This window comes from Moschus berezovskii, chromosome 4 (assembly GCF_049115385.1).
Source record: "Moschus berezovskii isolate FMDL1 chromosome 4, NW_MosBer_1.0, whole genome shotgun sequence".
NCBI lineage: Eukaryota > Metazoa > Chordata > Mammalia > Artiodactyla > Moschidae > Moschus > Moschus berezovskii.
The window spans coordinates 51,005,254-51,033,165 of NC_142463.1; the positions used below are offsets into that span (position 1 = coordinate 51,005,254).

The 27,912-nt window shown below is 38.1% G+C and overlaps 1 protein-coding gene and 1 pseudogene across 1 annotated transcript in view; one reads left to right on the forward strand and one right to left on the reverse strand.

The window, feature by feature from the left end:
- Window positions 1-27,912, reverse strand: part of LRRIQ3 (leucine rich repeats and IQ motif containing 3) — a 217,651-nt gene that overhangs the window by 59,427 nt on the left and 130,312 nt on the right. The gene's annotated exons all lie outside the window — the stretch shown is intronic.
- LOC148778043 (uncharacterized) lies at window positions 11,897-15,259 on the forward strand (annotated as a pseudogene).

The following is a 27,912-nucleotide window of genomic DNA, read 5'->3' on the forward strand; positions in this document are numbered from 1 at the left end:
ACAGAAATGGTATGGCCCTAACAGAAGCAGAAGATATTAAGAAGAGGTGGCAGGAATACACAGAAGAACTGTACAAAAAAGATCTTCACGACCAAGATAGTCACGATAACGTGATCACTGACCTAGAGCCAGACATCTTGGAATGTGAAGTCAAGTGGGCCTTAGAAAGCATCACTACGAACAAAGCTAGTGGAGGTGATGGAATTCCAGTTGAGCTATTTCAAGTCTTGAAAGATGATGCTGTGAAAGTGCTACACTCAATATGCCAGCAGATTTGGAAAACTCAGCAGTGGCCACAGGACTGGAAGAGGTCAGTCTTCATTCCAATCCCAAAGAAAGGCAATGCCAAAGAATGCTCAAACTACCGCACAATTGCACTTATCTCACACGCTAGTAAAGTCATGCTCAAAATTCTCCAAGCCAGGCTTCAGCAGTATGTAAACCGTGAACTCCCAGATGTTCAAGCAGGTTTTAGAAAAGGCAGAGGCACCAGAGATCAAATTGCCAACATCCGCTGGATCATGGAGAAAGCAAGAGAGTTCCAGAAAAACATCCATTTCTGCTTTATTGACTATGCCAAAGCCTTTGACTGTGTCGATCACAATAAACTGTGGAACATTCTGAAAGAGATGGGAATACCAGACCACCTGACCTGCCTCTTGAGAAACCTGTATGCAGGTCAGGAAGCAACTGTTAGAACTGGACATGGAACAACAGACTGGTTCCAAATAGGAAAAGGTGTACGTCAAGGTTGTATATTGTCACCTTGCTTATTTAACTTATATGCAGAGTACATCATGAGGAACGCTGGGCTGGAAGAAGCACAAGCTGGAATCAAGATTGCCGGGAGAAATATCAATCACCTCAGATATGCAGATGACACTATCCTTATGGCAGAAAGTGAAGAGGAACTCAAAAGCCTCTTGATGAAAGTGAAAGAGGAGAGTGAAAGGGTTGGCTTGAAGCTCAACATTCAGAAAACAAAGATCATGGCATCTGGTCCCATCACTTCATGGGAAATAGATGGAAAAACAGTGGAAACAGTGTCAGACTTTGTTTTTTTGGGCTCCAAAATTACTGCAGATGCTGATTGCAGCCATGAAATTAAAAGACGCTTGCTCCTTGGAAGGAAAGTTATGACCAACCTTGATAGCATATTAAAAAGCAGAGACATTACTTTGCCAACCAAGGTCCGTCTAGTCAAGGCAATGGTTTTTCCCGTGGTCATGTATGGATGTGAGAGTTGGACTGTGAAGAAGGCTACCGCCGAAGAATCGATGCTTTTGAACTGTGGTGTTGGAGAAGACTCTTGAGAGTCCCTTGGACTGCAAGGAGATCCAACCAGTCCATTCTAGAGGAGATCAATCCTGGATGTTCATTGGAGGGACTGATGCTAAAGCTGAAACTGCAATACTTTGGCCACCTCATGCGACGAGTTGACTCACTGGAAAAGACTCTGATGCTGGGAAAGGTTGGGGGCGGGAGGAGAAGGGGACGACGGAGAATGAGATGTCTGGATGGCATCACCGACTCTGTGGACATGAGTTTGAGTGAACTCCGGGAGTTGGTGATGGACAGGGAGGCCTGGCGTGCTGTGATTCATGGGGTCACGGAGAGTCGGACACGACTGAGCGACTGAACTAAAGATATGATAAGTAGAAGGGAGAAAGAGTAAATATACACATAAGCATGTTTACTTTTAATTATATGTGTGTGTGTGTGTGTGTATAAAAAAACATATTATAGTAAAATTTAAGGACCAAAGTCAGACAACTTTAAAAGCTTCTAAAGGAACAGCTACGCTTTGCTGGAGCAGCCATGAAGATATACCCCATGACAAAGGTAAGAGAATCCCAAATAAGATGGTAGGTATTGCGAGAGGGCATCAGAGGGCAGACACACTGAAATAATCACAGAAAACTAGTCGATCTGATCTCATGGACCACAGCCTTTTCTCACACAATGAAACTAAGCCATGCTGTGTGGGGCCACGCAAGACGGGCGGGTCATGGTGGAGAGGTGTGACAGAATGTGGTCCACTGGAGAAGGGAATGGCAAACCACTTCAGTATACTTGCCATGAGAACCCCATGAACAGTATCAAAAGGCAAAATGATAGGATACTGAATGAGGAATTCCCCAGGTCGGTAGGTGCCCAGTATGCTACTGGAGATCAGTGGAGAAATAACTCCAGAAAGAATGAAGGGACAGAGCCAAAGCAAAAACAATACTCAGTTGTAGATGTGACTGGTGATAGAAGCAAGGTCTGATGCTGTAAAGAGCAATATTGCATAGGAACCTGGAATGTTAGGTCCATGAATCAAGGCAAATTGGAAGTGGTCAAACAGGAGATGGCAAGAGTGAATGTAGACATTGTAGGAATCAGTGACCTAAAATGGACTGGCATGGGTGAATTTAACTCAGATGACCATTATATCTACTACTGTGGACAGGAATCCCTTAGAAGAAATGGAGTAGCCATCATGGTCAACAAAAGAGTTCGAAATGCAGTACTTGGATGCAATCTCAAAAACGACAGAATGATATCTGTTCATATCCAAGGCAAGCCATTCAATATTACAGTAATCCAAGCCTACGCCCAAACTAGTAACGCTGAAGAAGCCGAAGTTGAACGGTTCCATGAAGACCTACAAGACCTTTTAGAACTAACACCCAAAAAAGATGTCCTTTTCATTATAGGGGACTGGAATGCAAAAATAGGAAGGCAAGAAACACCTGGAATAACAGGCAAATTTGGCCTTGGAGCACGGAATGAAGCAGGGCAAAGGCTGATAGAGTTTTGCCATGAAAACGCACTGGTCATAGCAAACACCCTCTTTCAACAACATAAGAGAAGACTCTACACATGGACATCACCAGATGGTCAACATCGAAATCAGATTGATTATATTCTTTGCAGCCAAAGATGGAGAAGCTCTATACAGTTAGCGAAAACAAGACCAGGAGCTGACTGTGGCTCAGATCATGAACTCCTTATTGCCAAATTCAGACTTAAATTGAAGAAAGTAGGGAAAACAACTAGACCATTCAGGTATGACCTAAATCAAATCCCTTATGATTATACAGTGGAAGTGAGAAATAGATTGAAGGGACTAGATCTGATAGAGTGCCTGATGAATTATGCGCGGAGGTTCGTGACATTGTACTGGAGAGAGGGATCAAGACAATCCCCATGGGAAAGAAATGCAAAAAATCAAAATGGCTGTCTGAGGAGGCCTTACAAATAGCTGTGAAAAGAAGAGACGCGAAAAGCAAAGGAGAAAACGAAAGATATAAGCATCTGAATGCAGAGTTCCAAAGAATAGCAAGGAGAGATAAGAAAGGCTCCTTCAGTGATGAATCCAAAGAAATAGAGGAAAAAAACAGACTAGGAAAGACAAGAGATCTCAAGAAAATTAGAGATATCAAGGGAACATTTCATGCAAAGATGGGCTCGATAAAGGACAGAAATGGTATGGACCTAACAGAAGCAGAAGATATTAAGAAGAGGTGGCAGGAATACACAGAAGAACTATACAAAAAAGATCTTCACGATGAAGATAGTCACGATAATGTGTTCACTGACCTAGAGCCAGACATCTTGGAATGTGAAGTCAAGTGGGCATTAGAAAACATCACTACGAACAAAGCTAGTGGAGGTGATGGAATTCCAGTTGAAGTATTTCAAATTCTGAAAGATGATGCTGTGAAAGTGCTGCACTCAATATGCCAGCAAATTTGGAAAACTCCTCAGTGGCCACAGGACTGGAAAAGGTCAGTCTTCATTCCAATCCCAAAGAAAGGGAATGCCAAAGAATGCTCAAACTACTGCACAATTGCACTCATCTCACACGCTAGTAAAGTCATGCTCAAAAGTCTCCAAGTCAGGCTTCAGCAGTATGTGAACTGTGAACTTCCAGGTGTTCAAGCAGGTTTTAGAAAAGGCACAGGAACCAGAGACCAAATTGCCAACATCTGCTGGATCATGGAGAAAGCAAGAGAGTTCCAGAAAAACATCTATTTCTGCTTCACTGACTATGTAAACACTTTGACTGCGTGAAACACAACACACTGTGGAAAATTCTGAAAGAGATGGGAATACCAGACCACCTGACCTGCCTCTTGAGAAACCTGTATGCAGGTCAGGAAGCAACAGTTAGAACTGGACATGGAACAACAGACTGGTTCCAAAAAGGAAAAGGAGTATGTCAAGGCTGTATATTGTCACCCTGCTTATTTAACTTATATGCAGAGTACATCATGAGGAACACTGGGCTGGAGGAAGCACAAGCTGGAATCAAGATTGCCGGGAGAAATATCAATCACCTCAGATATGCAGATGACACTACCCTTATGGCAGAAAATGAAGAGGAACTCAAAAGCCTCTTGAAGAAAGTGAAAGAGGAGAGTGAAAAAGTTTTCCTGAAGCTCAACATTCAGAAAACGAAGATCATGGCATCTGGTCCCATCACTTCATGGGAAATAGATGGGGAAGCAGTGGAAATAGTGTCAGACTTTATTTTTTTGGGCTCCAAAATCCCTGCGGATGCTGATTGTAGCCATGAAATTTAAAAATGCTTACTCTTGGAAGGAAAGTTATGACCAACCTAGAAAGTATATTAAAAAGCAGAGACATTACTTTGCCAACAAAGGTTCATCTAGTCAAGGCTATGGTTTTTCCAGTGGTCATGTATGGATGTGAGAGTTGGATGTGAAGAAAGCTGATCACCGAAGAATTGATGCTTTTGAACTGTGGTGCTGGAGAAGACTCCTGAGAGTCCCTTGGACTGCAAGGAGATCCAACCAGTCCATTCTAGAGGAGATCAATCCTGGGTTTTCATTGGAAGGACTGATACGAAAGCTGAAACTCCAATACTTTGGCCACCTCATGTGACAAGTTGACTCACTGGAAAAGACTCTGATGCGGGGAGGGATTGGGGGCAGGAGGAGAAGGGGACGACAGAGAATGAGGTGGCTGGAATGCATCACCGACTCGATGGACATGAGTTTGAGTGAACTCCGGGAGTTGGTGATGGACAGGGAGGCCTGGCGTGCTGCCATTCATGGGGTCGCAAAGAGCCAGACACAACTGAGGGACTGAAATGAACTGGACTGAAAGGAACAAGAATAAAATGACATCACATTTCCTAGCAGCAACACTGAATGCAAGAAGACAATGAAGTGACTGTTCGGAAGTACAGGCAAAACTCAGAGATACACAGGTTCAGTTCCAGACCAGCTTGATAAAGCAAGTGTCACAATAAAGTAAGATACAAAAAGTTTTGGTTTCCCAGTGCATATAAAATTATATTACACTATAGTATAGTCTATAAAGTGTGCAAATGTATCATGTTGAAAAATGTATATATCTTAGTTAAAAGTATTTTATTGGTAAAATCTGCTAACCATTATCTGAGATTTCAGCAAGTCACAGGGGATCTGCCCTGACGTTGATGGCTGTTGGGTGGAGGGAGGTGGTTGCTAAAGGTCATTGTGGCTGTGGCAATTAAAATAAGATAGCAAAGAAATTTACCTCTTCAATCTTCTCTTCCTTTCACAAACAATTTCTATATAACATATTTTCCCACCATCTGTGTACTCAGTCACTCAATCATGTCTGACTCTTTGTGACCCCATGAACTGTAGCCTGCCAGGCTCCCCAGTCCATGGGGATTCTCCATACAAGAATACTGAAGTGTCGTTGCCATGCCCTCCTCCAGGGGTCTTCCCAACCCAGGTATCGAACACAGGTCTCCCACATTGCAGGCGGATGCTTTATGTCTGAGCTACCCACAGTAGAACTTTCAAAACTGAAGTCAATCCTCTGAAACCCTGCTGCTGCATTAGCCACTGAGTTTATGTAATATTCTAAATCCTTTTTGGTCATTTCCACAATCTTCACAGTATCTTCACCAGGTATAGATTCCATCTCAATAAATCACTTTGCTCATCTGTAAGAAGCAACTCCTCATTTGTTCAAGATTTATTGTATGATTGAAGCGGTTCAGTGAGATCGTTAGTCTCCAATTCTAATTCTTTTGCTATTTCCACAAAATCTGCAGTTACTTTCTTCTCTGAAGTTTTGAACCCTTCAAAGTCATTGAGGAGGGTTGGAATCAACGTCTTTCAAACTTCTATTAATGCTGGTATTTTGACCTCCTCCCATAAATCACAAGTGTCCTTAAGAGCATCTAGAATGGTGAATCCTTTCCAGGAGGTTTTCAATTTACTATGAACAGATCAATCAGAGGAATTGCTAACCATTGTAGCTATAGCCTTACAAAATGTATTTCTGAAAATAAGACTTGAAAGTCAAAATTACTCCTTGATAAATGGACCACAGAATATTGTGTTAGCAGGCATCAGAGTGACATTAATGTCATTGTACATCTCAATCAGAACTATTGGATGACCAGTTGCACTGTCAATGAGTAGTAAAATTTTGAAAGAAATTTTTTTTTTCATTTTTAAGTGGTAGGTCTAAACAGTAGGCTTAATATTCAGGAAACCATGTTATAAACAGATGAGCTGTCATCTAAGTTTTATTGTTCTATTAATAGAACACAGGCAGAGATGATTTAAGGTTGTAACTCTAAGAATCCTAGGATTTTTAGGATGGTAAATCTGCCTCCAATGTGGGAGACCCGGGTTCAATCCCTGGGTCAGCAAGATCCCCTGGAGAAGGAAACGGTAACCCACTCCAGTATTCTTGCCTGGAGAATCCCATGGATGGAGAAGCCTGGTAGGCTACAGTACACGGGGTCGCAAAGAGTCAGACACGACTGACAGACGGAACGGAACGGAACGGAACGGAAATGAGCATTGGCTTCAACTTAAAGTCCCTAACTGTGTTAGACAATAATAAAAGAGTCATCCTGTCCTTTGAATCTAAACATTGACTTTTCCTCGCTAACTATGAAAGTCCTCAATGGCATCCTTTTCCAATATAAGGCTGTTTTGTCTGCATTAGAAATCTGTTGGTTAGTGTAGCCACTTTCATTAATTACTTTGTCAAGATCTTCTGGATAACTTGTTGCAGCTTCTGTATCAGCACTGGGCGCGTCATCTTGCACTTAAATTTTACAGAAATGACTTCTTTCCTTCAACCTCATAAACCAAACTGTGCTAGATTCAAACTTTTCTTCTGCAGCTTCCTTACCTCTCTTGTCATGAAAAGGATTGAAGAGAGTTAGAGTCTTGCTCTGGATTAAGCTTTGGCTTCAGGGAATGTCGTTAATGACTTGATTTTCTATCCAGATCACTAAAACTTTCTAAGTATCAGTAGTAAGGATGTTTCACTTTCTTATTATTCATGTGTTCACTGGAGTAGCATTTTCGGTGGTGGTGGTGGTGGTGGTTTAGTTGCTGAGTCGTGTCTGACCCTTTGAGATACCATGGACTGTAGCCCACTAGGCTCCTCTGTCCATGGGATTCTCCAAGCAAGAATACTGGAGTGGGTTGCCATTTCCTTCTCCAGTAGCATTTTTAATTTCCTTCAAAAATGCCTCCTTTGCATTTACAACTTGGCTAACTGTTTGGTGCAAAATGCCCAGCAAAACTTGCCATTCTCAATAAGCTTAATCATTTCTAGCTTAAATTTTTTTTTAACTGAAATGTAATTGATTTACAATGTTGTGTTAGTTTCTGCTGTGTAGCAAAGTTATTCAGATGCTGCTGCTAAGTTGCTTCAGTTGTGTCTGACTCTTTGTGGGCCCATGGACTATAGCCCACCACACTCTGTCCATGCAATTCTCCAGGCAAGAATACTGGAGTGAGTTGCCATTTCCTTCTCCCGGGGATCTTCCCTACCCAGGGATCGAACCCACAGTTCTTACGTCTCCTGCACTGGCAGGCAGGTTCTTTAGCACTAGTACCATCTGGGAACCCCACAGATATCTTTTTCATATTCTGTTTAAAATTAATTAGAGTGTACTTGCTTTACAAAGTTGTGTTTCTACTATATAGCAAAGTGAGTCAGCTATACATATGTGCATATTACCTCTTTTTTGGATAATGCATATATGTAGAATCTATAAAAATGACATACATGATCTTATTTGCAAAGCAGAAATAGACACAGATGTACAGAACAAACATATGGATACCAAAGGGGAAATGGGGGCTGGGATTAATTGGGAGATTGAGATTGATGTATGTACACTATTGATACTATGTATAAAATAGAGAACTAATGAGAACCTATTGTACAGCACAGGGAACCCTACTCAGTGCTCTGTGGTGACCTAAATCATTTCTAGCTATTGATTTATAGTTAGAGATGTGTGAATCTTCCTTTACTTGAACATTTTGAGGCCACTGTAGGGTTATTAATTGGCCTAATTTCACTATTTTTGTGTCTCAAGTAATAAGGGAAGCTCAAAGAGAGGGGGAGACATGGGTGAATGGCTGGCGGGTGGAGCAGTCAGATCGCATATGACAGCTATTGATTAAGTTATTCATTTTTATGGGCACAGTTTGTGGTGTCCCAAAGCGATTACAATAGCAACATCAAATATAATTGATTGCAGATCACCATAACAAATATAATAATTACAAAGTTTGAAATACTGCAAGAATTACCAAAATGTGAAACAGACACAGAGTAAATGTGGTTGGAAAAACAGTGCAAGGAGACTTGCTTGATGCAGTTGTGCCATAAATCTTCAATTGGTAAAAATGCATATTCACAAAACAGAAAACAAACTGAGGTACGCTTGTACAGAAAGAAAATAATCTTAAACATAGACTTAAAAATTTAGTCAACTTATTGTTCAAATGTGAGGTAAAAAATTAGGGTCCAGATAAAAGGTGAAAGGTTTTCTACTCTAGCCTCATGTAATAAATACTTTTGAAGAAAAGTGAGGTGCAGCAAATTAAGAAATAAATCCAGGAGATGCTACAAAAGATATGGAAAGTAAGGTCAAACAAATAAGATTTGTAGTTTCTTAAAAAAAAGATATTAAAATAAAATCAAACAAAAAATGACACAATTAAAACCTAGGCAATATTAGGACTGGATCCTGGACAAATCAAAAACATTACACAACTGGTAAAACATGAATATGGTTCACAGATAAATAGTATTGTGTGAAAGTGAAAGTGTTATTCACTCAGTCCTGCATGACTCTTTGCAACCCTGTGGACAATAATCCAGGTTCCTCTATCCATGGAATACTCCAGGCACGAATACTGGAATGGGTTACCATTTCCTTCTCCAGGGGATCTTCCTGACTGGAGGGACTGAACCTGGGTTTCTCACACTGCAGGCAGATTTTTTACCACCTGAGCCACCAGTATGGTTTGAATGTTAATTAAATTCCTGTTTTAATAACTGCGCTATGATTATATAAGGTGATAACATCTGGGTAACAGGTGAAGGGTATTTAGTAATAATTTGGAATATATGTGCCTTTTCTGTAATTTGAAATTATTTCAAAATAATAAGTCAAAGGAAAGGAAAAATATAGATATTTGTTATGAAAAAACAAGAAAGTAAACAAGAATAGAACTGGAAAAAAGTAGAAGTTAGAAATAGGCCCAGTTATCTCAATAAATATAGGAAAAATAAATGGACTACAGAACTGGACCAGCAATTTGCTATTTTCATTACATATATCAGAAATTCAAAAATGAAAGGACGAAAAAGTATATATGGAAAATTTAAACTAAAATATAGTTGAGCATATATACTAATATCAGACAACAGAAAATATGAAAAAAAAAACATTATTAGGAACAGAGAAGGTAAATATATAATAATAAGAAGTTCAACTTACCAAAAATATTTATCAATTATAATCAGGTAGGTACTTAATAAAATAACCTCAAAACGAGGAAAAAAAAATTTGACAGAATTAAGGAAACACAAACAAATTCACAATTAGAGTGGAAGAGTTCAATATACCTGTTTCAATACTTGGTTAAGTAGACTAAAGAAAAATCAGCAGGCAGAAGTAATTGGATAATAAAAATAGAATATTTGGATAACTATGCAAAGTTTGAAACAATGGACTTAAGAATTTGTCATAACTGCTTTTTTTACAAATACCAAAGAGTAGGTATAAGCTGGGATTGAAAAAGGTTCTTCCTATGAAAATCATGAAAGTTAAAAGATGCTGCTTCCTGTGGGATTGCAAAAGCACTCCTCTCATTACTCCCAGAATTGCTCATCTTTCATTTTAGAGGAAATGAATTAACTAGTGCAGAAAGGTTTGCATCACAAACACAATGGTATTACCTGATATTAACTAAATAGTAGAAACAGACTGCCAAACTTCTTAATCTTTCAAACTAAGGTTTGTTGAACTCACACTTGAGTATGGTCAGAGAAAGAAATTACACCAATAAATCTGAAAGGAAATCTTTATAGTGAAGAAAGGAGAAACACTTCTCAGTAGAAAAGTATTTCTCATCCTATATCACTTTGACTATGTATTTGAATATATTGTATAGAAATTGGTAGAATGGTTTACGATAATCCTAAATATAAAAATGCAATAATTGGAAAGCAACAGAAAATACTACTTAGTTAATAAAAAGGTGATTTTTAATACTGAATTGATAAAATATTATGCAAAAAAATAATACTAAACTGTTGAAGTAACATCAGTATAATTTCTGGCCGCTTAAAATTGACCAATTTGTTAAAGCAAGTATAAGGAAATTGTGATTTAAATTTAAAAATATAGGAAGAAATGTTAGTTTTTACTCTAATTCCAACGTTTTTAGATAATTATAATGATTTTAGATAAGTAAAATACTCTTTAACTCTCATGGCTTTTTTAAACATCAGGAATATTAGAATAAATGGGATATAATTGATAGAATTTTATATAAAATGGGTGGTCCCACAATATTTGAAATGACAGAGGGAGTGACAGATTTTATTAGGTTTCATGGATTCAGATAGCTTAATCTAATACAACCATATTCTGACACATATGATTTAATTATTTCATAGTGATACATTTATGGTCCTCAGGAGGCATCATGGTGAAATAGAAAGGGCACTAGGCTTTGAATCAGGAAACAGCCTGGGAATAGCAAAGCTCTGGCATTTATGGATTATGTGACCTTGAGTAAACTACCTTAGCTTTTTAAACTCACCCCTCATCTATAAAAGAGAAACAATAAATTAAATTAAATGTTACAATGTGACATTATCTGGGATGGTTAACACATTTTAATCTTCATGATCCACTGATGATGGCTACAAAAAGTATTCACTTGAAAAGGAAGTCAATCAGAATTCAGCATGATTTATAATTGACATTTTTTAAGGGTTAAAACATCCCTTGTCTCTCACAGAATATATGTTCCAAAACTTCATATTCCCTCCTTTTCACCTTCTTATCTTACCTTCTTTTCACATATCTAATATAAATTGTGAATACAAGTCAGATCAATTTAAAATATCAATGTTGATTTCAGATTAAAAAGAATAAATTGTTTCAACATATTAATTTTTTTCTTCCTCCCTGAAACCTAGTACCATAATAAAAAATGAAAAAACCATGTAAAGACAATGAGAAAGAAAGAAAAAAGCAGTGACATATTAAAAAAAATTGGAAGAAGGAAAGCAGATGAATAAAAGGTAATGGACAACAAATATTATAAAGTTGAAATTTACTGCAAGGAAACAAGAAGAAAGCTGATTCACAATACAGAACACTAAAAAGGCAGAGAATTGGAAACACGACTTAAATAATTGTTTTAAAGGCATAATTATGTCAACAGAACTTTTGGTAACCACATGTAACCAAGTGACTCTTCCATCCTTTTGTAGGAGATGGGAGATTAAAGATTCATTTTACAGAAAAGTTAAATTAGAGAGATTCTATATTCAGGGACATAAGCACAGCTAAGGATTCAGGGGTACCTGACTGAAAAATTGGGAAATGAAGGTCCTCATACCAAGTTTTGCAGAGAATTCAGGGCTCTATGGTGACCTAAATGGGCAGGAAATCCAAAAACGAGGGGCTATAAGTATGGCTGATTTACTCTGCTGTATAGCAGAAATTGACACAGAAGTATAAGGCAACTATACTCCAATAAAAAAATCAAATCCATGTGATATTAGTATTCTCAGATAAGGAAAAGAAATTGCATCTATTAACTAAATTGCACCTATTAACTAAGAACTGTTGTTGCGCATTTTAGTGTGTATTTTAGAATTTTGATTACATAATTTAAAAAATAGTTAGAAGGAAAAACTTAGTAAATATTCCATAAAAGAGGGAAAATTTAAAAAGGAGGAAACAGGTTATAAAAAGTAGGAAAGTTAGAGGATCAGTCCAAGAAGTCTGTCTGAATAATAGGGATTCTAGAAAGAGAAAAAGAAATAGATAAAATGGATGAAATAAATACAAGAATAATGGGCCAGAAAGATGGTACACTAGGAATCTATGAGAGTACCACCCATATCCTCAATCTTTCACAGGAAAATGAAATAAATAACTATAGAATGGCCAAAACAGCTTTATACAAGCTCTGGAAATGAGTCAATGATTTACAGCAACTAAGTAAGCACTCAATCCAGAAAAAGCCACATTCAAGAGTCAGATATTTCAAGGGATCATTTAGATGTAGAAACATATGGCAGAAAAGATATTTTATTAGAATGATAATACTTATTAATATTTAATGAAAATATCTATTAATATAGTGACAGAAAAGTAAGATATTTTATAACATCTTTATTTGCAGTTCCCTACTTGTACATGGAACAACAGACTGGTTCCAAATAGGAAAAGGAGTACATCAAGGCTGTATATTATCACCTTGCTTATTTAACTTATATGCAGAGTACATCACGAGGAACGCTGGGCTAGAAGAAGCACAAGCTGGAATCAAGATTGCTGGGAGAAATATCAACAAACTCAGATATGCAGACGACACCACCCTTATGGCAGAAAGTGAAGAGGAACTAAAAAGCCTCGATGAAAGTGAAAAAGGAGAGTGAAAAAGTTGGCTTGAAGCTCAACATTCAGAAAACAAAGATCATGGCATGTGGTCCCATCACTTCATGGGAAATAGATGGAAAAACAGTGGAAACAGTGTCAGACTTTATTTTTTGGGGCTCCAAAATCACTGCAGATGCTGATTGCAGCCATGAAATTAAAAGACGCTTACTCCTTAGAAGGAAAGTTATGACCAACCTAGATAGCATATTAAAAAGTAGAGACATTACTTTGCCAACCACGGTCCGTCTAGTCAAGGCTATGGTTTTTCCCGTGGTCATGTATGGATGTGAGAGTTGGACTGTGAAGAAAGCTGATCGCCAAAGAATTGATGCTTTTGAACTGTGGTGTTGGAGAAGACTCTTGAGAGTCCCTTGGACTGCAAGGAGATCCAAACAGTCCATTCTAAAGGAGTTCAATCCTGGGTGTTCATTGGAAGGACTGATTCTAAAGCTGAAACTCCAATACTTTGGCCACCTCATGGTATGAGTTGACTCACTGGAAAAGACTCTGATGCTGGGAAAGGTTGGGGGCAGAAGGAGAAGGGGACGGCAAAGAATGAGATGGCTGGATGGCATCACCGACTCGATGGACATGAGTTTGAGTGAACTCTGGGCATTGGTGATGGACAGGGAAGCCTGGCATGCTGTGATTCATGGGGTCGCAAAGAGTCGGACACGACTGAGCGACTGAACTGAACTGAACTCCTTCCCCAGTGTGGTGAAGCAGAGTCAGGAGAAATCAACCCATTGTCAGTTCTCTTACTTATGATGGAAGGAACAGAGCAGAATTTGTTTGGAATGTTCTAGCTTGTTTTGGGGTTGCCTGAAGGACTGGTTTGTCTCTCACCTGACCCAAAGATCAGAAGGGAAATGGAAATAAAGATTCCAGGCTAGAAACCAAAGAAATAGTGCTGAACACTGTAAAATCTGCAGGGAACTGTTGATCCACCGACTCAAGGGGAAAGCAGTGTGGACTGAGAAATACAAATCGAAAATCTAACATTCCAAAATAAAGCTGTGTAGAAACTCTTTGGGAAATTAAGACATTTCACCTGGGGACATAAAACAAAAATAAACAAATGAGACCTAATTAAACTTAAAAGTTTTTGCACAGCAAAGGAAACCATAAAACAAAAAGACCTATAGGATCAGAGAAAATATTAGCTAATGATGTGACTGACAAGAGATTAATCTCAAATTAAAATATACAAACAGCTCATAAAACTCAATAAACAAACAAACAAGTAAAACAATCCAATCAAAAAATGGGCAGAACAGAGAAATGGTGGGCTTGAGGCTGAGTACAGCAGGAGGAGTTTATGGAGGTGGGAAGATTCTGCATTTTGGTGTAAATATCACTTGATCAGGGATCATTTCTCAGACTCAAGTTAGAAGTGAGAGTTCAGATAAGTGAGGTCCCCATTGCTGCTTTGAACACCTCAGAAGGGGAGAATGGATTTATCAGAGGTGAAAGAGAAGTTTGCTAGGAGTCAAAGAAAATTATTAATAAAAGGTCCAGCACTAGGGCTCCTGCTCCTTCTCCTACCAAATGCAAAGATCACTCTTATAAAACTCCAAGGATCGCTCTAGAGATAAAGTGACCATCAAGGAGTCAGGCAAGAAGGATCATGACTGGTATAAAACTCAAAAGTGGTGCAGTGCTTCCACTGGTAGCAGCAGCACCAGGTCACTGTTGGCTCCATCTCCAGTTCGGGCCCCAGCATGGGCTCCAGCAGCAGCTCCAGCTCATTCTCAGCATCCAGCCTCTCAGAAGTTCCAGCATATCCTGCAGCTCCAGCTCCAGCAGCGCCTCTGGCTCTCAAGAGTCCTTCTCAGGGCAAATATGACAACAGGTGGGGCTCCCCTCCAAATTCAAACCACCCAAAAGAGATAAAAAGAAAAGGCAGAGACCTTCCCCCAAACCCACCAAAGTGCTCATCAGGAGATTCACCATGAATGTGACCAAGGATCACATCATGCAGATACACTCCAACTCTGGGAAAATTAATGATTGACATGTCTGTAGAAAGGATGCACCCGCATCTGTCTAAAGATAACACATATATGGAGTATGAGAATCCAGATGAGGTGGAGAAGGCAAATCAATGGTCAGGAGAGCACTGCTACTGCTGTGCTAGTCCCCTGGCCTCGGTCAGCTCCACCAGCAATTCCAGTCAGTCCTCCCAGGAGAATGCTAGTACCACCTCCCACATGGCACAGGTCACTCCCATGGATGAGGAGAAGGTTGCTTTCCCCTTGGCACAGGGCCTCTTTGCAAAGGCGAGCCTGCTCCCCCTGAGGCCCACCAAAGGAGCCACTCCAGCTCCGACTCTTCCCTATAAGCAGGGCCACTGAAGTCCTGCCCCTGTGACTTATATCCCATCCAACACACTCTTGTAACTTTTCTAGCTGAAGGAGTATTGCCAGGAAAAAAATCCCTCACCTGGGGGCAGGCTTCGAAGGTGAAGCAACCAATTGAGATATTTCCCCTATCAGTATGATTCCTCTGTCAGGCATGTTGTTGGTTTGGGGTCATGCTTATAAGGATGACCTCTAGTTTTCTGGCTAGAAAGATTCCACACTTATAGTTCCTGAGAGTCAGTTTAGCGGCAAAGTCAGCAGGGATGAACAGAGGGCTTCAAGTGGTGTTACAGCTCCAGGTGGGAGCTTGTTTTGCCATTCCACAGATGATCTGGGGCTCCTCTGGTGGTAGGGTCAGGCTCTAACCTGCTGGCCTGCAGAGTCCTACAGGAAAGGGAATGTTTTTACACAACTGCCTTTCCTGTTAGCCTGGCTCTGTTTCCCTGTTTGAGTCCTCCGATCTCTAGGGTCAAACACCACCTGTTATCTGCCCAAAATGATTCTTTTCACATGTACTCATGTGTATACACATATGTGCACACAAACACACCCACATCTCCCTTTCTTTCTGAAATGGTGAGTAAGTTGAAAACCAGCTCTGATAGGTCATCACAAAACCCCCTGTTGTTTTGGTATTCATGGTGGTTGTACAGGTTACCTTGGCAACATGTACATTCTTTTCTGGCTTTTCTTGTACAGTCAGTATTATTAATTTCCTGTTTTGAGTTTTTTAACTTTGCAGCATTTTAGATAATGCGATGTTTCCATTTTGTTATGTAGAATAAAATAATTGTGTTGAATAAACCTAGGATTAGAGTGCAAAAAAAAAAATGGGTAGAAGATCTAAATAGACATTTCTCCAAAGAAGACATACAAATGGCCATATGGTACCTAAAAAGATATTCAACATTGCCAATTATTTGAGAAGTTCAAATCAAAACTACAGTGAAGTATCATCTCAAACCAGTCAGAATAGCCAACATAAAAACATCTATAAATAATAAATGCTGAAGATGGTGTGGAGAAAAAACAAACCACTACATTGTTGATGGGGATGTAAACTGGTAAAACCACTAAGAATAGTATGGAAGATCCTTAATGAAGTAAAAATAGAGCTACTATATGATCCCACAATCCCACTCCTAGGCATAGATCTGAAGAAAGACATAATCTGAAAAGATACACCCAACCCAATGTTCCTCGAAGTACTATTTAAAATTGTCATGACATGGAAGCAACTTAAGTGCCCATCAACAGATGAATTGAAAAGTAGATGTGGCATGTATATTTTTATATATATTTAGAATATTATATATAATGTAATATTACTAAGTCATAAAAAAGAATAAAATAATGTGATTTGTAGCAAAATGGATGGACCTAGAGATTATCATAAGTGAAGCAAGCTAGATAAAGAAAGACAAACAGCAAATGATACAACTCATACGTGGAATCTAAAAAAATGACACAAATGAACTTATTTAGGAAACGGGAATAGACTCACAGACATAGAAAACAAACTTAAGGTTACCAAGGGAAAAGGGTAGGAGAGGTGGGATACACTGACCCAGACAGGATGCATGTCCAGAAAAGACCCAAGAAAACCTTAAATATATATTCACCTTGGGTTAAACTCAAGTTTAAGGGGTTCACTAACCAGTAAGAGGGAGAAGGCAAAGGCATCCCACTCCAGTACTCTTGCCTGGAAAATCCCATGGACGGAGGAGCCTGGTAACCTGCAGTCCACGGGGTCCTGAAGAGTGGGACACAACTGAGCGACTTTACTTTCACTTTTCACTTGCATGCATTAGAGAAGGAAATGGCAACCCTCTCCAGTATTCTTGCCTGGAGAATCCCAGGGATGGGGGAGCCTGATGGGCTGCCGTCTATGGGGTCATACAGAGTCAGACACGACTGAAGCGACTTAGCAGAAGCAGCAGCAACTAGTAAGAGATTTCCATGCAAGTCTACAAAGACTGGAACATGTGACTATTTTACAAATGTCATATTTTCAACAAGGCATACAAAGGAAATAGGGAAACAAGGCCCATTCAAAGGACAAAAAATAAATACCCAGAAACTTTCCCCAAAGAAACATTCATATCAGCTTTATTGGACAAAAGTTTTAAAACACTTTTAAAATTTGCTCAAAGACATGAAGGAAAATATAGACAAAGAACTAAAGGAAATAAGGAAAACAATCCATGAATAAAATATCAATGAAGGCAAAGAAATAATCAAAGAAACAGAATTGGGGGAGGGAAGAAAAATAAAACAACCAAATTGAAAAGTTTACTGTGCAATGCTTAGCCATTCAGTCGTATCTGACTCTTTGTAAGCCTATGGACTATAGCCTGCCAGGCTCCTCTGTGCATGGGGAATCCCCAAGCAAGAATACTGGCGTGCATTGCCAGTCCCTTCTCCAGGGAATCTTCCCACCCCCGGGACTGAACTCAGGTCTCCTGCATTGCAGGTGGATTCTTTACCATCTGAAGCCAGCAGGAAAGCTGGCTTTCACAAGAAGGGTTCAAAAACAGACCTTTAAAAAAGAAAGCAGGATCAGCAAAATTTAAAGATGTCATTTGAAATAATTGAGCCTGAGGAAAAAAATGAAAAGAGAATGAAGATAAGTGAACAGAGACTAAGAAACTTATAAAATCCCATAAAATGTTCTAATATATTCATTATGGAATTCCCAGAAAGAGAAGAGAGAAAGGAGCAGAAAGTTTATTAGAAGAAAAAATTGGCTGAACTCCCAAATTTGAGGAAATATATGAATTTGCAAACCAAAGAAGCTCTATGCATGCCAAGGAAGATAAACAAAATGAGACTCACATTGAAAGACAGAATAAAAAGCCTGTCAAAAGTCCCAAATGAGGTGAGAAATTTGAAAGCCAAAAGAGAAAGTGAGTCATCGCATACAAAGGATTTCCAATAAGACAACCAGCAGATGCATCAGCAGAAACTTTACAATCGAGAAGGCAGTGGAATGATATATTTAAAATGCTGAAATTAAAAAAAAAAAGGTGTCCACTGGGAATTTTATATTTAGTAAAACTACCTTTGATAGTCAATTTTATGTGACAATTTAGGCCATGTACTCAGATGTTTGGTCACACATTATTCCAGATGTTTCTGTGAAGGTAAATTTTGGACAAAATTAACACTTAACCAGTAGACCTTAAGTAAGGATATTCTATAATAAAATAAAGACATGAAAGACATTATATAATAAAGATGTTATATAACAAAATAAAGGCATTACATAAAAAAGGGTGAGTTAACCAAGAAATAATAATTATGAACACACATATGTCAAACTTCAGATGCACAAAATATACGATGCAAACATTTACAGAATTGAAAGCAGACACAAACATCTCTGAAATAAATGGTATGAGACTCAGTGCCTCACTTTCAATACAGGATAGAACAATAGAGATCAAAAAGTAAACAGAAGATTCAAACAAAACTGTAGATCAGTTGGACCTAACAGACATATGCAAAACACTCGATCAACCACAGCAGAATATACATTTTTCTCAAGTGTAAATGGGACAATCCAGGATACACAATATGTTAAGCCATAAGACAAGTTTTAAAAAATTTTTAAATACTGAAATCATACCAAATGTATTTTGAAATCATAAGGGAATGAGAAAATCAACAGCATAAGGAAAAATGGAAAATTCATAAATCTGTGGAAGTTAAATGGCACATTCTTAAAGAGCCAATAAGTCAGAGAAGAAATCACAATGGAAAATATAAAATATCTTGAGGCAAATAAAAATGCATGCACAGTATACTGAAACTTATGTGATGCAGCAAAATCAGTGCCAAGAAGCAAGAATATAGCTGTAAGTGATCACATTACAGAAAAAGAAAGATTGCAAGTAAACAAACTATATAGCTTATGGAATTAGAAAAAGAAGAATCAACTAAACTCAAAGCTAGCAGAAAAAAAGGAAATAATAAATACTAGCATAGAAATAACAAAACAGAATTATAAAAACAACAGAAAAAAAACACTGAAAACAGGGTTTGCTTCTTCAAAAAGGTAAGCAAAATTGGCAAAACTTTATCTAGAAAGACTAAGAGAAAAACATAGATAAGGATCAAATAGCTAAAATCAGAAATCAAGGGGACTAATCAATATTACAAAAATAAAAAATATTATGAGTACTATAAACAGCTATATTCAAATAAATTGGAAAACTTAGAATGGTCAAATTCCTAGAAATATGCACATACAAACACTGAATCATGAAGAAACAGAAATTCTAAATGAATCTATAATTCATAAGGAGACTGAATATTAATCAAAGACTTCCCAACATTTTCCCAAAGAAAGCTGAAGACCAGATGGCTCCCTTAGTGAAGAAGAAAAGAACAACAATACTTCTCAAATTCTTTCCAAAAATTGAAGAGGAAGGATTATCTCCTAACTCCTATGAGGTTATATTAGTTTTATACCAAAGCCACACAAAGAAATTAGAAATAATGAAAATGAATATACTTTATGAATATTGATATAAAAATCCTCAACAAAATACTAGAAAATTCAATTAAACAGCATTTTAAAAATATTACACATCAAGACCAAGTGGGAATTATTCTTGAAATGCAAAAAATGGTACAATATATGAAAATCAATGTAATATACATTAACAGAATGAATTTTAAAAATACAATTATCTCAATAAATGCAGGATAAAAAATGGCAAAATTCAACAAACTTTGATGATAAAAAAATACCCAACAAACAGGGAACAGAAGGAAACTACCTTGTTTGCAAAGTGGCTCAGTGATAAAGAATCTGTCTGTCAATGCAGGAGACAAACAAGAGTTAGGTTCTATCCCTGGGTTGGGAATATCCCCTGGAGGAGGAAACCCACTCCAGTATTCTTGCCTGAAAAATCCCACAGACAGAGGAGACTGGTGGGCTACAGTCCATGGGGTCACAAAGTGGTGGACATCACTGAGAACACATGCATGCACACACCTCAACATAAGTTGAAAATAACATTACTTTGCTGGCCAAGGTCCATCTAGTCAAAGCTATGGTTTTTCCAGTAGTCATGTATGGATGTGAGAGTTGGACTATAAAGAAAGCTGAGTGCCAAAGAATTGATGCTTGTGAACTGTGGTATTGGAGAAGACTCCTGAGAGTTCCTTGGACTGCAAGGAGATCAAACCGATCAATCCTAAAGGATATCAGTCCTGAATATTCATTGGAAGAACTGATGCTGAAGCTGAAGCGCCAATACTTAGGCCACCTGATGTGAAGAACTAACTCATTGGAAAGGACCCTGATACTGGGAAAGATTGAAGTCAGGAGGAGAAGGGGACGACAGGGTATGAGATGGTTGGATGACATCACCCACTGACTCGACGGACTTAAGTTTGAGAAAGCTCTGGGAGTTGGTGATGGACAGGGAAACCTGGTGTGCTGCAGTCCATGGAGTCGCAAAGAGTTGGACATGACTGAACAACTGAACTGAACTGAGGGTAATAACAAGGTCTTCCCTGTTGGCTCAGTGATAAAGAATCCACCTGTCAATGCAGGAGACGCAGGTTTGATCCCTGGGTTAGGAAGATCAGCTGGAGAAGGAAATAGCCACCCACTCCAGTATTCTTGCCTGAAAAATCTCATGGACAGCAGAGCCTGGTGGGCTACAGTCCATGGGGTCACAAACAGTCGGACATGACTGAGCATGCATGCGTGCACAAACCTCAACATAATTTACATCATATGGGAAAATAACAAGGGATTCCCTGGCTGCTCAGTAGTAAAGAATCCACCTGCCAATGCAGGAGAAGCTATTTGACTCCTGGGTTGGAAGATCCCCTGGAGAAGGAAAAATCCACCCACCCCAGTATTCTTGCCTGGGAAATCCTATGGACAAATGATCCTGATGTGCTACAGTCCACTGAGTCACAAAAGAGTCAGACAAAACTTAGCAACTGAAAATAACACGAAAATAACATACCTAACATCACATTCAATGTAAAAAATACTGAAAAAATTTCCTCTAAGATCATGAATAAGACAAGGATGCCTAGTTTTGTCTCTTGTATCTAACAGAGTACTGGAAGTCCTAGCCAGACCATTTAGGCAAGGAAATGAATTAAAAGACATGCAAATTAGAATGGTAGATATAAAATTATCTCTCTTCATAGAGGACATAATCTTATAATTAGAAAATCTTTAAGATTTTAAACACACACACACACTCTGACATGCCCCAAATCCTGTCAGAATTAATAGACAAATTCAGCAAAATTACAGAATACAAAGCCAAAATGCAAGTATCTTTTGTTTTTCTACACATTCTCAAAGAATCCAAAAAGGAAATTAAGAAAACAATTCCATTTATAATAGCATCAAGAAGACTACCATACGTAGAATAAACTTAAACAAAGAGGTGAGGTAACGGTACATTGAAACCTTAATGCATTGCTGAAAGAAATTAAAGATGACACAAGTAAGTGGAAAGGCATCCTGCGTTTATGAACTTGAAGATTTAATATTGATGGCTACTATTTAAAGTAATCTACAAATTCAATGCAATCCATATAAAAAGCCACTTGTTCTCACATATAAGCCCCCATTTTAAAACTTACTGCAAAGCTTTGGTAATCAAAACAGCATGACTCTGATATAAAGACAGACATACAAATCAAGGGGAACAGAAGAGCCCAGATGTAAACCCCTGCAGGTATGGTCAAAAGACTTTCAACATGGGTATCAAAACCATTCAATGGGGAAAGGACAACCTTTTCAACAAAATGTTGGGAAAACTGCATTCCATATGCAAAAAAGTGAAATTGGACCCTTACTTTGCATCGCATGCAAAAATTAACCCCAAATGGATCAACAGTCTAAATTTAAGGACTAAAACTATAAAACTCTTAGAGGAAGACACAGGGCAAAAAACTTCATGACAGGATTTTTAATGATTTCTTTGGTATAACACCAAAAGCACATACAACACACACAAAAACAAATAACCCAGGGAGAGGATATATGTATACGTACAGCTAATTCACACTGTTGTATAGCAGAAACTAACATAACATTGCAAAATAATTATATTCCAAAAAAACCTAAATATCTCAACTTCATTAAAATTTTATGCATCAAAAATAGGCAATCCACAGAATGAGGGAAAATATTTACATATCACATATCTGATAAGGGATTGATATTTAGAATATATATATATAAATAAATCATACAACTCAACAACAAATATCAAACAAACCAATGAGGAAATGGGCAAATGATGTGAATAGATATTTTTCCAAAGACGATACACAAATAATAAATAAACACAATAAAAATGTTCCACATAACTAATGATTATGGAAATGCAAATCAAAGCCACAATGAGATATGACTTCACAACCACTAGGATGGCAGTTAACAACAACAGCAACAGAAATAACATCTGTTGGTCAGGATGTGGAGAAATTGGAATTCTTGTGCACTAATACTGAGAGTGTAGAGTGGTATAATCATTGTGGAAATAAGTATGGTAGTTCCTCAAAAAAATAAAAATAAAATTATATCATCCTGAAATTTCACTTCTGGTTATACACAAAAAACAATTGAAAACAGGGTCTCAAAGAGATATCTGTACATCCACATTCATAGCAGCATTATTCACAACAGCTAAAAGGTGGAAGCAACCCAAGTGCCAATTGACAAATGAATGGATAAAAACATGGTACCTGTTACAATGGAACATTATTCGACCTTAAAAGGAAAACAATTTTGTTACAACATGGGTGAACTTTAAAGATATTATGCTAATTAAAATTAGCCAGTAAATAAAGGGCAGACGTTGTATAATTCCACTTATATAAAAATACCTGTAGTAATCACACTCATAGTAATTCTAGAGACAGAAAGTAGAATGGTGATTTCCAGAAAAGGGGAGGATGGGAAGACTGGAAGCTAGTGTTCAATGGGTAGAGCATTTCAGTTGAAAGAGTTTATAAAAAGCTCCTGCAGATGGATGGTCATGATGGTTGTACAACAATATAAATATGCTTAATGTACAGTTAAGATGGTTACAATGGTATGTTCTGTGTTATATTTAATATATGTATTAGCTTAAATAGACGAGAAATACTGACAAATGAGGGATATAAATTTTCAGATTGAAAAGTCACAATAAATTGCATCAAAAGAAAATCTTCACAAGCAGACAGATATTTGAGCCAAATCACTGTGAAATTGCAAAATATCTGGTACAGAGATAAACTGCTAAATGTTTCTAGTCCGAAGACAAAAACAACACACAGAAGTTCACACACATCAGAATAAGAATTACATGGCAATGGACTTCTCAAAGGTAACACTGGAAGCTGGAAGACAATGAAACAATTCTGAGAAAACTAAGAAGATTCTGCACAGTTAAATCATCAATTAAATATATATGTATTTTTATATTGTTTGGAGAAGGAAATGGCACCCCACTCCAGTGTTCTTGCCTGGAGAATCTCAGGGACGGGGGAGCCAGGTGGGGTCACACAGAGTCAGACACGACTGAAGTAACTTAGCAAATATATATGTAGCATAAAAATATGTTTAGGCTTTTAGGTTTTTTTTAATTACTTCTAATGTATAATTTCTCTGTAAACTAGTAAGAAAGTATTGTATTATATAAGAAAACAAACCAGGAAAAAGATATAGACACTTGTAAACAGGTCAAAAGCCTCTTGATGAAAGTGAAAGAGGAGAGTGAAAAGGTTGATTTAAAGCTCAACATTCAGAAAACAAAGATCATGACATCTGGTCCCATCACTTCATGGGAAATAGATGGAAAAACAGTGGAAACAGTGTCAGACTTTGCTTTTTTGGGCTCCAAAATCACTGCAGATGCTGATTGCAGCCATGAAATTAAAAGATGCTTGCTCCTTGAAGGAAAGTTACGACCAACCTTGATAGTATATTAAAAAGCAGAGACATTACTTTGCCAACCAAGGTCCGTCTAGTCAAGGCAATGGTTTTTCCCGTGGTCATGTATGGATGTGAGAGTTGGACTGTGAAGAAAGCTGATTGCCGAAGAATCGATGCTTTTGAACTGTGGTGTTGGAGAAGACTCTTGAGAGTCCCTTATACTGCAAGGAGATCCAACCAGTCCATTCTAAAGGAGATCAGTCCTGGGTGTTCATTGGAGGGACTGATGCTAAAGCTGAAACTGCAATACTTTGGCCACCTCATGCGACGAGTTGACTCACTGGAAAAGACTCTGATGCTGGGAAGGATTGGGGGCGGGAGGAGAAGGGGACGACGGAGAATGAGATGGCTGGATGGCATCACCGACTCTGTGGACATGAGTTTGAGTGTACTCCGGGAGTTGGTGATGGACAGGGAGGCCTGTTGTGCTGTGGTTCATGGGGTCGCAGAGAGTCGGACACGACTGAGCGACTGAACTGAACTGAACTGAACTGAACTGAACTGAAACAGGTCATAACACAGTATATGAGATAAATGAATTCTCAGGATCACAGTACCGAATGAGTGCACCAAGATGAAGTGATGACCAAGATGACAGCTGTTAAAAGCAAGTTTAGAAAGCATGTAGTCCTGATTTAATTAGCAAATTAATGTCTCAAGCAGAAGTATCTTGAAAAAATATATATGTATGGATGTATTTGATGAGAGTTGATTCTTATGAGGTTTCCAAACAAGTTTTTAAATAATAGTATAAGAAGGCAAACATAGTCTAGTATATTGTGGGACTCAGCTGTAAGTATTTATATAGCCATAATAATTAAAATATTAATTATTAATTAATCCCTAAATAGTGATCATATAATTCTATTGGGAGAAAAGGGGAGGGGATATGTTTAGAATATGTATTAGGGAGGATTTATAAATAATTAAATCTCCATCTTTCACAGTAGAAATTGCACACAAAATCTAAAATTAAAAAAGAAATTTTAATGGTATAAATATATTACTTGGAAATATGAAAGTAAGTAACAGAAGAGTCATCAAAAATTATTAAAGGATTATTGCTCTGGGAAGCAACAAAAGTGAGTGGGTATGGAGCATGGGACTACTATATTTCTTTCATTTCATTTTGGCTTGTAAACATAGGAGCTAAATAATTGGATTAAAATAACATAAATAAAATCTTTTAAATAAAAGATGCAGAGCTTTAGGAAATATATAAAGTACATGAACTTAATAGAGAAGTGATAAAGTAACAAAGCCACTGACAAATAAGAATCTGGTAGAGTTTGACGAGTTCACGTACACAGAAGACAAATAATTAGTAAGGATAAAGACACAACCATGAATTTTTAAAAAGAAAAATAATCGAATATTTAAGAATTAAAAGGATGGAGGGAGGGAAAAATGGGGAGCTGCTGTTTAGATATTATACATATCCAGTCATACAAGATGGAAAATTCGGAAGGATCTGCTGTGCTTATAGCCAAATGTATTGTACACTTAAAAAATCAGTTAAGAGGGTAAGCCTAATGCTAAGTGTTCTTATCATAATAATTTTTAAAGGGTTTAAGAGAAAATTGGAAATGGTCAAACAGCAGAAGGCAATAGTGAACGCTGACATTTTAGAAATCAGTGAACTAAAATGGACTGGAATGGGTGAACTTAACTCTACTACTGTGGGCAAGAATCCCAGAAGAAATGGAGTAGTCATCATAGTCAACAAGAGTCCAAAATGAGATACTGGATGCAATCTCAAAAACGACGGAATTATCTCTGTTCATTTCCAAGGCAAACCATTCAATAACACAGTAATCCAAGTCTATGCCCCGATCAGTAACACAAAAGAAGCTTAAGATAAATGGTTCTATGAAGACCTACAAGACCTTTCAGAGCTAGCACCCAAAAGAGATGTCCTTTTTATTATAGGGGACTGGGATGCAAAGTAGGAAGTTAAGAAACACCTGGCATAACAGGCAAATTTCGCCTTGAAATATAGAATGAAGCAGGGCAAAGGCTAATAGAATTTTGCCAAGAGAACATACTGGTCATAGCAAACACCCTCTTCCAACAACACAAGAGAAGACTCTACACATGGACATCACCAGATGGTCAACACTTAGATCGTTTATATTCCCTGCAACCAAAGATGGAGAAGTTCCATATAGTCAGCGAAAACAAGACTGGGAGCTGACTGTGACTCAGATCATGAATTCTTTATTGCCAAATTCAGACTCACATTGAAGAAAGTAGGGAAAACAACTAGACCATTCAGGTATGGCTTAAATCAAATCCTTTACGATTATACAGTGGAAGTGAGAAAGAGATTTAAGGGACTAGATCTGATAGACACAGTACCTGATGAACTATGGATGTAGGTTTGTGACACTGTACAGGAGACAGGGATCATGACCATCCCCAAGAAAAAATAAATGCAAAAAAGCAAAATGGCTGTCTGAGGAGGCCTCACAAATAGCTGTGAAAAGAAGAGAAGTCAAAAGCAAAGGAGAAAAGGAAAGATGTACGCATTTGAATGCATTGTTCCAAAGAATAGCAAGGAGAGATAAGAAAGCCTTTCTCAGTGATCAATGCAAAGAAATAGAGGAAAACAATAGAATGGGAAAGACTAGAAATCTCTTCAAGAAAATTAGAGATACCAAGGGAACGTTTCATGCAAAGAAGGGCTCAATAAGGACAGAAATGGTATGGACCTAACAGAAGCAGAAGATATTAAGAAGAGGTGGCAAGAATACACAGAAGAACTGTACAAAAAACATCCCCATGACCCAGATAATTATGATGGTGTGATCACTCACCTAGAGCCAGACATCCTGGAATGTGACGTCAAGTGGGCCCTAGGAAGCATTACTACGAACAAAGCTAATGCAGGTGATGGAATTCCAGGTGAGCTATTTCAAATCCTAAAAGATGATTCTGTGAAAGTCTGCACTCAATATGCCAGCAAATTTGGAAAATTCAGCAGTGACCACAGGACTGGAAAAGGTCACTTTTCATTCCAATTGCAAAGACAGGCAATGCCAAAGAATGCTCAAACTACTGCACAATTGCACTCATCTCACATGCTAGTAAAGTAATGTTCAAAAATTCTCCAAGACAGGCTTTAATTATACGTGAACCGTGAACTTCCAAGTGCTCAAACTGCTTTTAGAAAGGCAGAAGAACAAGAGATCAAATTGCCAACATCCACTGGATCATTGAAAAAGCAAAAGAGTTCCAGAGAACCATCTATTTCTACTTTAATGACTATGCCAAAGCTTTTGACTGTGTGGATCACAATAAACTGTGGAAAATTCTGAAAGAGATGGGAATACCAGACCACCTGACCTGCCTCTTGAGAAACCTGTATGCAGGTCAGGAAGCAACAGTTAGACATGGAACAACAGACTGGTTCCAAATAGGAAAAGGAGTATGTCAAGGCTGTATATTGTCACCCTGCTTATTTAACTTATATGCAGTGTACATCATGAGAAACACTGGCCTAGAGGAAGCAAAAGCTGGAATCAAGATTGCCGGGAGTAATATCGATAACCTCAGCTATGCAGATGACACTACCCTTATGGCAGAAAGTGAAGAAGAACTAAAGAGCCTCTTGATGAAAGTGA